Source organism: Notothenia coriiceps, unplaced genomic scaffold, assembly GCF_000735185.1.
Source record: "Notothenia coriiceps isolate Sejong01 unplaced genomic scaffold, NC01 NC01_scaffold00029544, whole genome shotgun sequence".
Classification (NCBI taxonomy): domain Eukaryota; kingdom Metazoa; phylum Chordata; class Actinopteri; order Perciformes; family Nototheniidae; genus Notothenia; species Notothenia coriiceps.
Window position 1 is genome coordinate 11,596 of NW_011362245.1, and position 13,025 is coordinate 24,620.

Here is a 13,025-nt window from a genome sequence, read left to right on the forward strand (position 1 = left end):
ATAATATATATCAGCAAACAGCTGTTTGCTGATATCGCCATCCTCCAGGTGCTCTCGACCTCTGCTCGAAGTTCCTGGACTTCCTCCAGGCCAAAATGGATTCCATCCACCAGCAACTTCTGGTGCCTGCCCCCCCAATTGCAACCACACATCAGCCGCAAGGTGTTACTTGCCCATCTAAGTGCAGCTTTTCCCCAGTGGATGCCTTCTTAGTAACCAAGCTGGTCACATAGGCCAAGGCATCAACCTGCTCTCTCGACCCCATGCCCGCAGCCTTGGTCAAGGCAGCCCTACCCAACATAATAATAATAATATATTACATTTATAAAGCGCTTTTTCTAGGGCTCAAAGCGCTTACAAGCAACTAAAAATAAAATGTGCTAAGCTAGGTGGAATAAGGGCAAGGGGTTAGTTGATTAGGAGTTGAAGGCAAGAGTGAAAAGGTGAGTTTTGAGGGATTGTTTGAATATATATATATGCTACATTATTGTAGACATAGTGAACTTGTCCATGCCATCTGGCATAGTCCCACCCAGCCTCAAAACTGCCTCAGTCACTCCTATCCTCAAGAAGCCTGGCTTGAACCCAGAGGACCTCAACAACCACCGGCTGATCTCCAACCTTCCTTTCCTCAGCAAAATCCGGGAAAGTGCAGTTGCCGCGCAACTCCAACACCACATGTCCAACGATGAGCTCAGTGAACCCCACCACAGCACAGAGACTGCCCTCATTAAAATCTCAAACAACCTCCTCATCACTTCTGATTCCGGCCTCATCAGCATTCTCATCCTCCTGGACCTAACTGCAGCCTTCAATACCATATCCCAAACCATCCCCAGCCACCTGTCCGACCACCTTGGCCTCAGTGACACAGCTCTTGCCTGGTTTGAATCCTACCTCTCGAACCGGAAACACTTTGTCACCATCAGTGACTGCAGTTCCCCATCGGCCCCAGTCAACCAAGGTGTACCTCAAGGCTCTGTGCTTGGACCCCCTCCTATTCACCATTTACATGCTACCACTACATGCCATCATGTTCTCAGCTTTCACTCATACGCTGATGACACACAGCTCTATCTCTACACCAAACCGACCGCTCAGCTCTCCAAGGTTGGAGATCCGCTCCTCTCCGTTGATGGCTGCTCCATCTCTCTGTCCACTGAAGTCCGCAACCTGGGTGTCATCCTGGACACCACCCTCTCCTTCCATGCTCACATCAGATCTGTCACCAAATCTGCTTTATACCACCTCAAAAACATTTCCAGACTCCGACACTCCGACACTCTCTGACTCTGTGGCAGAAACGCTCATACACGCTTTCATCACCTCCCGTCTAGACTACTGCAATGGAGTGCTGTCCGGGGCTCCCAGCAAAACCCTGGAGAGGCTCCAGTATGTCCAGAACTCTGCCGCCAGGCCATGGCAACACATCACCCCCACCCTCATCCACCTTCACTGGCTGCCGGTCAAGTCATTCAGTACAAAACACTCCTCCTCACTTACAAGTGTCTGCATGCCCTCGCCCCCCAGTACTTATCGTACCTCCTCCATCCCTACACCCCTTCTCGGAGTCTGCTCTCCATTCCCGTACTCGCCTCCGAGCTATTGGTGACGGGGCGTTCAGTGTTGTGGCCCCCACCATCTGGAATCCAAAATGCTGCTTCCCTGGACATCTTCAAGTCAGCATTAAAAACTCACCTGTTCACCATGGCCTTTGACCCCTAACCCATCACATTCCCCTGCTTTCACTCCTACTGCTATTAATCTTTTTTTTTTTTTTTGTATTTACTTTAATATTTGCCCCTTATGTTTGTTTGTTTACCATGTAAAGCGGCCTTGGGTCCCTTGAAAGGCGCTATACAAATGTAATCTATTATTATTATTATTATTATTATGCGAAAAAACACACAATCAGAGGATGAATCAGATACAAATTGAAAGTAACTCCCCTACGAGCATTTGGCTTAGTGAAGTGCTATTTGACCAGCAGACAAAAGACTCAATAAATTAATAAACAACACAGATATATACTGTGACAGCATGAGTGCACTCACAACAAGACACATACATACAGTGTGAGTAAAAAAGCTACCCCACTATAATGCTTGTGTTTTATTAGAGTCATAAAACACACATGCAGAGAGCAGCCAAAAACTTGATTTGATATTTTTGTGGATATAAAGTGCTCTCTTGTGGTCTCACTGCTTTTATTCAGCCCAATTGAATGCAAGGCAATTTTGCCATGAGAGCTGATTGCGTTACACAAATAAAATACTTGACATGTTTTAGACTATGCCTTTATACAACCAATCTCTTTCTCTCACACACACACACACACACACACACACACACACACACACACACACACACACACACACACTTCATTCACGCCATAGGGATATTTTTCTCTCTCTTTAACGGAGTGAAACAGCAGGTGGAACATGATGTCTGATGAGGTTCCTTTGATTTATTATAGGATGATAAGAAGTTATATTGAAGTTCAAGCTGAAAAAGCTTGCTGAAACGACCTTATGCTACTTCCAAATATCTAACAAATTATGTTGTAATAATATTAAGCTAATAATTGTCAAATTGCTGCCGTAGATTACTGGTCTTTTCTCTTATTTTGCTATGAACGGTTTTAGCTCTGACTTTCATGCTCCAAGACCCAAAATACATTCAACCTTTAGTTAAATTGCTGTTTACATTTTTTCTCTGTTTTATTATGTTTTTTTCCTTCAATTCTTTAACAGCCATCTTTAATGTCAAGGTCCAAGCTTTCAGTATGCCCGGAGCAGACTTCAGGGGATCCCTTTAACTTGGAAAAAGTCCTTGATATCTTCATACTGTATTTAACGTTGCTGACTGAGTCCTGCAGCGTCAGTCTGGTGCCCAGAAAAAAATATTCAAGAAATTGTTACTTTCATTGAGAGGTACAAGTCCTTCTCCTTACCAGTAAGATGGTTATTACCTCATAGCTTACACAGTGTAAATCCTAATTATTAAATATAGACCAGCCATTTCACATAATTGCGTAAGAGCAAATATGTTTCATGCTTAAATGTATTTTTCAAGAATATGATTTCTCAGGTTATACTTTATAAAAACAATAGATGACTTTATTTACGTTTACTGTTGTCCCTTCATCCTGTACCCATTATAGTCTGTTAGAGATTCATGTCTCACTGAACCCTCTTTTTGTTCTTAAATCTGCTGGCCATCATTTCACTTGAGGGTGACAACGTGGAAAGAGAGAGTGCAATACAATTAGAGTTGAAGAGATTGAGCAATTGATAAATCTCTGCAGACATTTCCCTTCTTTGCCTCCCACAGCCAGGCAGTCCCAGAGCCATGCAAGCATAAAGGACATTGTTTATACACAGGAGAAAGCACTTAGTTCCTCCTTCACACCTTTTAGCTGGAAGGTCTTCTGAGAGTCAGAGAGAGAAAGTGAAATAACAAAATAACAATGGGTTCACAGGGTATAGAAGGTGGGTGGTGAAAAGAAGAGGGGGAGGAGGATGCTTTCTTCCTGAGACAAGAAAAGAGGAGACAAAGCGAAAAAAGATGAGCAGATGGGTAGAATAGAGGAAGAGAACATGATAGGGGGATTGACAGGTAGAGAAGAGAGAGTAGGCGAGAGGCCAGAAAAGACATGACAAGGCATGAGGAAAAGGGGGAACAAATGGGGGGGGGTAAGGACAGCGAGGTTTGAGATTACTTGTACTGCCAGTTGGTTTTGAAATGAGAATTCATGAGTGTTGCCTCATGAATAATGGGACAGGGGTATCTAATCCCTTCACCTCAGTTGCTGGAACAGTAAGATAAGGGAATTTAGCCAAGAGAAAGAAGGAAAGAATCAAAAAAGAAATCAAACAAATTCTTAAAGCTCACAAATATATCCTGAGAGCTAAGAACAGTAAAGAAGAACAGTGCCCCACCTTGTTAAAGTTATATTTAACATATTTGATTAAAGGTAAACTTTCTGTATATAATTCATGATTCATTATTAAATATGCACAAGCAATATGCTACAACACAGATCAGAGTGCATAGGGAAAAAGGTCAGTGTAATTTATCGTCATTGTACAAATGTAAACTGTACAAAGATTAGCAGTGAGATATATGTTAGTTTATAGGGATTGGTAACAGGATGCCCAAAAGGTTGGCGATGAACCCTTATGTCGTTTTTCCTTGGCAAGGGGGCTGGGAAAGTGATGCGGGAGCTTTGAGAGAGAGGGAGGAGGAGAGAGCTTTCCAAGGTGTGAGAAGTACCTGGAGAAATGAGTGGGTGGACAAAGGAGCAAACAAGTACAGCAGCTCGGAGGACTGGATGATGAAGGAGGAAGGATCGGGGGAGCAGTTAAGAGCGACTTCGGAGAGCTGGGGAGAGGAAGACTGTTTGCAGTGTATTATCATGGGACCACAGTGGTTAGAGCATTCTCATGTGTTGTCTGGGACACTAATGGCTTTCCGGTTTCTCTGTGTATGCACATGTTCTTGGCATCCATCAAGCTATGACTTTATCGCACATTTCCTTTGGGAGAATTGTGGCCGGTGTAACCGTCTTACAAGGCAACTTGAAAACATTTTGGTGTGAAAAAATCCTGTGTAGACACTAATGCATTCATATTTGATCATTGTCCTGCAGAGACCACAAGCACTTCATGTTGGTGGGATATTTTGCACCAACAGAAAGCTTTAGTGTAGTATGTCCTTAGAGGATGCCAGTCACCTTTTCCAGTTCATTCATTTGGTATTTGAGGACCTGCAGACTCTAGCAATGAGTGTGTATGCTGACTTATTCAACAAGGCAGCAGAAACCACTGTTGCACTATCCCAGATCATAAAAAAAGTAGCCTTTGATTTCTCAAGTTGCCCAAACGTGCTTTAAACATTAATGCAACAGCAACATGGAATTGTATCATGTCAAACCAGGTGAACCATGCAGTGGTAAAATGTTAGTCACACAGCCATGAGAATAAACATGACATTGGCTAATACATTTCAAACCAACATTAATAATGGCTGTCACACAATTAATTGCAGCTACATCTTTGAAACGAGTAGCATCACAGTCTGAAACAATAGAAGCCACAATAAAACCCTTGCGTGTTATTAGCACAACTTATCAATACGGTCTACCTTACCTTTACACTCTTTGGTTTCAGTAGGGTGGCGTTTTGCAAAGTGAAGGCAACCAATGCCCTACACTTTATATTCACATGGATAGCATCTTTAAACCCCCAATATTCAGCACTTGGTATACCTTTGTATGACTTGCTACATTGAATACATATAGATTGGTTGTATGGCGATTGTGAGAGGTGAGGGGGGAATGTCTTTCTAGCTGGCACTGACTGGGCTCTCTGGGGTTGGATCCAAAGAGATGGTATAACCTGAGACTAACAAATACCATCTAGGAAACAATAGCACATTGTTTGCCTCCAATAGATTTTTCCTTGACACTTTACTAATCCTTCTCAAGACAGTTGGCGCTGCTAGGGAAACAAAGAAGCAGCCAAGAAATGTATCGCTCAAATCCTTGTATAATATCATACAAGTGTGATGTTTAAGTAAATGCATTTGTAAAATATTGACATGATGAGGATAGTGGATACCTCACTCTGCAACATAATTCCACACTGTAGGGAAGGTAAACATTCAATAGTTTTTGACCAATGGGAAACCATAGTGACAGTTTAATTCCATGCTGTTCGACTAGAGACAAAAAAAGGTGTTATACAGACACATTTAACTACTGAAGGATGGGACCCTTGTTTGATTCTCAAACAATACTGTGTAGGAAGCATAGAGGGGATAGCTGGCATTAAGATATTTTCCACCTCATTGCTGGAATGTGATCATCCAATCATAGGCATCTAATCCTTGCAACTTGCAAGTCAACCAAGAGCTGTGATTCATACATTTGCTGCCCAGACCCTTTCTCCCTGTGTTTGTTGGCAGGGCATGGTGCCACACACACAGTGTTGATCATTTTGACTCCGGTTCTTTGCCTGCTGGCCTGGAGTGATGGTGAGTTGAGTATATGGTCAGGAGGAAATCATTCAGGAGAACCATCACAATACTTACTGCCTTCATCCGGTTGCTACACAGTGATAGTGCAGAACAGATATCCCAGCAGTGTTTACCCTTCAATGTTTAAAACATAAATATTCACAGCTCAGACATGCAAATAATTGTGAAGCCTCAAGAGTTCCATCAGAATGCAAAGCCTTTGCTGACATTAAAGTTATAGAATTCTTCAGAAAATGGATCAGAAGTAATGGAAAGCATGTATAAATATAAGTCGGTGTGATAAAACATGCAAAAACCCTAATATGGTTTTTCAAGCAGAAACACGAAGAGCTTTGGTTGAGTAATAAAGGCCGAATGACAGAAAAGAGAAAGTGAAGTTCACAAAAAGGTTTGGTAAAAAAAAGTGACACCATATCCTCTCTTGCTCTCCCTCTCTATCCCTCAGTCTCTCCCTCTGTCTGTCCGTCTCTTCTTGCCCTCACTGTCTCATTCTCAATTCTGTGCTTCAGCTCAGAAAGATGGTGTGTACTGCATAGCAATGAATTGGTCGCACTCCCCCAAAGCCTGCAGAATGGGCCCCATTAAACTGCATTAAAACACAATAAGGCCACTGTGTGCGTGTGTGTCTGTGTGTGGCTGTGTGTGTGCGTTCTTGTGTGACTGAAAGCCAATATTTCGCTTCCTCTCACTCTGTATTTCGTTCTCACTCTTGATTTCTCATTCATTGTCCGTCTGGCCTGTGGCTCTCTGTGCCCTTGCTCCCCCTTGTCCCTTTACCTCCTGCCACCATCCATCCTTCCTTCCTCTCTCTGCCACTTCTTCATTCTGTGTCACCAGCTATCCCCGGCGCGAACATCCATCCTCTGCTCCACTCCTTTTCTCTGCTTGTCAGATTAATATTCAGTAAAAGATGTTTTGATTTATGAATAATTTTGTTGTTGGCGGCATGAAAATCCAAATGGCCAAAGAGCTTTCTCTGTGATCAGATTGTGGGTATTAAAGCCTGTGTGCATGTTGTTTGCTTAATTTATTTCTTTGAGTTCAACCCTCTGGATATGTCTATGTGGGTCTATGTCTTTTTAATGGTGGATGTGTGAGCGCCCATCTTTTAGTATGTATGTGTAATGGGGCTGCATGTGTTTGTATGTTACCTCAATACCCTCTCATGTGTATTCAATTCCTTGATAAGGAAGCATGACTTCCTATTTCCAGACACTGCCTCCGTGCCTTTCAACCCTTAGACTTCTGAAACAGACAGTAAACAATACTAAGCAGTTCAGCCCAGCACACCGTACAACACAACAAGCCAGACTATAAAGTGGAATTCAAATCACCAAAGGAAAAAACAAACTAGTTCCCCAAGAGTTGCAGAAAATGTATGAATATAAAAAGCTGATTTACTCAGATCTGTTCCATCCTCCCCCTAGACAAATATTTGTTTACATTTAATATTTTCCAATGCCAGGCATGAAGAATGAGAAAGCTCACAGCGGAATCAAATTTAATATTTCCAAACCTTTCATTATAGGTCTCCGTCTGACTTAAAGGGCATTCCATAACAGATGACCTTAAATGACTTGCAGCAGTAGTACGTTGAAACCAATGAATAAACCAATAACCCTTATCGATCAAAAGTACCTTGCAGAGCTCAAAATACAACCATGACTTTTGTCAAGAGGTTGTTGCTGTGGTCATTGCTCTGATTTGTAGTTAGCAAATTTAGCCAAAGACTTGTTAGTCATCCTAACATGATGGTGTCATAGGTCTGCTGAAGGCCTGTTGTAGCCATAGTATCAACGTCTCTCTTTTATAGTGCTTATATTGGGATCAACATGGCTGACGGCAACAAAAACCATTAAAAAAAAACCTGCAGTGTTGCACGTTTTTATTCTTAGGAAAGCAATGTGCCAATTTATAGTCCCAAGAGTGGAGAAGAGATCAACACACTCTCTTAATCCTTTTTTTTTTCTTTTTGTCGCTGCTTTTAATTGAAACTGAGCCTTTGTGTTCATCAGTAAAGTGGAACTTCTGTGTGAACTATTCATATCTTAAACTGCACTGTAACTTTTTATTCATGTACTTTTTATTCATGTATTTCTTCTTTTAATGTTACTTTTATTATCTTTTTTTTTTTTAAATGCCTTTGTCTGAATGTCTTTCATTTTTGTAAAGCACCTTGAATTGCCTTGTGTTGAAAGGTGCTATATAAATAAACTTGCCTTGCCTTAATCCATTCAGAAGAAGAGTATTACCAGTTAGGTACTAAATGAGTTAAGAACAGGTAGCCTGTGCTAGCACATTCTGACAAACTAGTCAATACATGCAGAATATTCCGTGATTTGTCCCATGATGGAGCTGTTAGTGTTGTGTAATAAAGTTTAGTCCAGGATGTCTCCTGACTTAATTTAGCGGTTTTAAGGTGGTAACCTCTTCTTTAGTTAACTGTGTGAGATATTTACAAAATATGTTGCCTTAATCTCTCCAATACAGGCACTGATCCTCTCTGTCACTCATGTTCTCAGTCCCATTGAGCTTCTTTTGTCTTGGGAGCCAGAAAGAAATAGAGGTTGAATTCTTTTGATGACATTTCAATCACTCCAGCTGTCAGACACTCTCATATAGGGAGCTGTAACTGAAGATCACAGTTGTACATTTAGCAGTATGGGTGGCGCTATATTTCTCTTGAGTATTCCCATGAATCACAGAGGGTCCAGACACAGACGATTCTCAATCTTTCCTTCCCTCCTTGGACAGACACCAGTCTCACACTTTTGCCATGTTTATTTTCTCTCATCTTTATTTGTTGTCTCCTTTAGCATCCCTTACAATTGTACATATTTTTATTCTTCTGTCTGTTTGTTTCCTGCGCGTCCTCTTTGTTTCCCCCCTTATTCCTCTTTGTAATCATCATTATCCAATTTGTTTCATTTTTGTCCTTGCTTTCAATTCCACTTTTCCTCCCTTTTCCTTTCTGCAGACATGATTCATTTTTGCTTTACTTTTTCCTTTCATCTTGTCCTATCCCCAGTTCCCCTCTTCCTCTCACTCTCTCTCTTCCTCGCCCCTTGTGGCAAGCATTGTTAGAAGTCATGATGGCAGCCCTGGAGAGCCCCTAGTTTTAATACATTTTTTTTCTTTTTTATCTTTTTAAATCTTTACATTTCCTCTTTCCATCATTCCATTTTTCCTCCATCAACCTGGGAGGAATGTTCCCACAGAGCCAATGTTAACGTGTGTGTGTGTGTGTGTCTGTGTGTGTGTGTGTGTGTGTGTGTGCGTGTGCGTGTGCGTGTGTGTGTGAGATATTAGGTAATTTCAAGGTGGATGCTGTTGGGCATCTCAAATTGAAGGTTTACATTAAATAGATCAATGTATTTATTATAATTTGGATTAATTCAACTGTTTTTAACACACAATTAAAATAAGCTGGCAGTATTACATTTAACTGGAATTACATATGAATGATTACATGTGATAAGTAAACCGAAGATGGAATTGTCTCAAGTCCTACACTTTCTTGGTTAAACAATTAAGAAAGCAAGAATCCACAGTCACCATGAGTAGTACACCTACAAGTCTGTTAAATGGTGGGTTACCTTGGCAACACCATGTTTTATATGTATGTTGTAGTCTTAGACACATGTTTTTTCTCTAATCAAACTGATCTGGTTTCCAGTTCATTAGGTCTTATCATCTAGTTTTAATAGTGACTAATACGCCTTCAACTCACTTTGCCATTATATGAGTTATGAGACTATCCTGCAGGTTTTTTTTAAAATCGTTTTGATCCTGAAGACTGATAAACTGTATCACAGCAAACATCTAAACCAGGTTTCTGAAACATGTTCATGTCTTAAATCAAATGATCAAGGAAAATATGCAAGATAACTAGCAGGGGAGCTATATATATAACATATATAAGCTTTCTTAGTTCATGGTTTTTGGATTGAATCAAAATGATTATTTGAGTTTTATACTTTAGCCTGGTTTTCATCAGAGAGATTATTTGCTACATAACATTAGCTTGCTGTCTGCTTCGTTTCTAAATGAAGCAGACCCCATATTCATTACGAGAGGAAATGACTCCCTGCTTATTGCCTCCTCTAAACAAAGGTAACCAAGCGTTCATTCAATAGCCTGCTGACCATACCTGCTTCAAACCAGGCTAAATAGAAACTTTAAACCTTATTTCTGCGTGTATACTTGTTTTGATATGGTTATTTATGAGTTAACAATAGCATTGTGGCTTCAATCACTTCTGACTTCAATTTCCTCGCTGCCAAATGTATGTCAACCCTCCTTTTGCCTCTTTCCTCTCCTCTCTGCGGGTATCTTTTATTTTCTTTATGGCACACAAACTCTCTCCCCCCCTCTCTCTTTCACCCTTTCTCTCTCTGTCAAGATGTGTGTGTGTGTGTGTGTGTGTGTGTGTGTGTGTGTGTGTGTGTGTGTGTACATCAACATTGGTATAATTAAACATGCTCAGAAAAAAGCTACAATATTGGTGCTTCCAAATATAAATACTAATATAAACATGGGGATTAAAAATGAATACTTATCAATTGAGAATTGGATGTTTCAGTAGAAAACAGAATAGTTGCATTACCAGAAGGAATAACTTTGTTTTGATAGATGCAGCAAGCACAGATTGGGCCAGGGTGTGTCAGCAGTATCAGATGCTCAGAGCATAGAGATCAAACACCAATACCTGGAGTCCTGATTGGATTGTTCCGTCATGGTTGCCGTTTAATGTCTGCAACTTATTGCAAACAGGCTGTTGAAGTGTATTTTTTCTGATCTCTGATTTCAGGCAGAGGAGAAAGAGGACGCATGAGTGGAGTATTACAAGTAGTGAGGGGTAAAAGGCAGAGACAGAGTGCCTCCAGAGTGATACAGAGTCAGACACACTTTGACACTGATGTAACCTGAACAGAAACAGGAAGTAGAAGGGGGTCGACTTAATACTTTTCGTAACACTTTGAGTTGGGAATGATTGCAGAGCCAGGAATGATTGCCGAGCCAAGACAAGTACTTGAACATTTATAGTACAAAAGTTGAGGGATTTGAGATAACTATGAGAGGATCCCTGATTAGTGCAAACTTCTCTTGAGACTGCTACTTGGACGGTCTCTTAAACGTCTCACTCAAAACTCATATTTTTATTCTCACTCTCTAGTTCTGCTTTCAAATGATCTCATTCATAAAAGGCACAAAAGCAAACTCCTCTTCATCCGATACCTCAGGTACATCTTCATTTCTAGAGTTGCTGTCGTCAGAACCCTCCGATATAAAATCTGCCTTGCACCATACCTGACACCCTGGTGATGACTGTGAAAGGAGAGGATAGTATACTGTAGACACAAACCAAATTTACACCACATTAGAAATTAAATATCTCCAATCGTAGAGATTTAGAGTAATGTTGGCACACACACACACACACACACACACACACACACACACACACACACACACACACACACACACACACACACACACACACACACACACACACACACACACACACACACACACACACACACACACTCTCTCTCTCTCTCTCTCTCTCTCTCACACACACACACACACTGTGCTGCCATGGTGTTTGGATCTCAACACAAGCTTGCTAACGGTTCAAGACCTCCACATTAGACTAGCATTATAACTGCCAGAGAGAAGTGGGCAGATGAACAGTCATATGGAAAAATGACCATCAATCAAGGTGCAGGGATTTGTAGGCCACAACACACATCAGCAAACACATGACTGCAGGGCTACACACATATTCAGACACTTGGTTGTCTCTGAACATTCCAGACCAACACAAACAAACACAACATTAGATATACTGACACACTCGCACACCCACCTACACTTACCATGTTTCCCTAGAGTGGGTGAGATAGGTTTGAGACAGCAATGCTCCCGCTTCTACTCTTTATGCCTTCCCTAATAAATCCCCCATTTCTCATTCAACTCATTAGCTAATTCACAAATCAATATCAATGAAACTACCTTTCAGTCCCACAATGCCTCCTTTTCTGTGTGTGCGACGCTCGTCCTGTTGGCTCTCCTCCCGACTGCCTCCTGATACGCTTCTCCCACCATAACAAATCGATATCAGTTAGACCACTTTTGATTTTCAAACTGTGGTTGTTTTATTTTCTCCCTGGACATACTACTAGTGTTACATTCCTGCCTTACTTTCTTTTATATTGGCTGGTAGCAAACACGGCAGCTGGAGATGGAGAGCCCCCACCTTCCCGACAGTTTACAATCAAAGACGCATTTGCCCGACAATGCAAACTTGTCTACTTGAGCAGGTTTACCTTGAAAAAGAGATCAATGATCTCAAGGGATACACCTGGATAAATAAAGGCTTGAAATGAAATAAATGTTGGTGTTTCCTTGCTCGAAAACATTGAAAAACAGATTTGGATATGGCCTGTTGAGGCATCTGGGTCTTTGTATGGTCAGTGGACTGTACACTTGACTGTTGTTTTAAGGAAGTTTTTTTTGCTTGTGAGACAATGTGTGCTCACATTTAGATAGATATATAGATAGATAGATAGATAGATAGATAGATAGATACAGTAGATAGATGGATAGAGAGAGAGAGAGCTCTGTTTTCCAGCCTGAGTCTATTTAATTTATTGTTTTGGTTGTGTGTGATTTAATTAATTTATTATAATTTAATTAATTTGTTTTATTTATTATATATAATTTATATATTTTAATATTATTTTACAATTCATTTGCAATGTTGAATGTTCAATAAAAAGTTATGTTTGAAAGGATGTACTTGAATTATTATTATATATTATCATTGTCAGTGGTCTAAAATGGTCTTACAACAGTGGCGACAATATTATCGTTTATTGCAATAATTTCCGGGAAAATGTATCGTCCAACAAAATGAATTATCGTGACAGGCCTACATGTGTTTGTATTTGTCTGTGTGTAAAAGGCTTATGAAGGAGCCATGT

The 13,025-nt window shown here is 40.7% G+C and overlaps 1 pseudogene; it reads left to right on the plus strand.

Annotated features, from left to right (window-relative positions):
* The first annotated feature begins 215 nt into the window (after positions 1–215).
* LOC104958939 (RNA-directed DNA polymerase from mobile element jockey-like) lies at positions 216–1,725 on the plus strand (annotated as a pseudogene).
* The last annotated feature ends 11,300 nt before the right edge of the window (positions 1,726–13,025 follow it).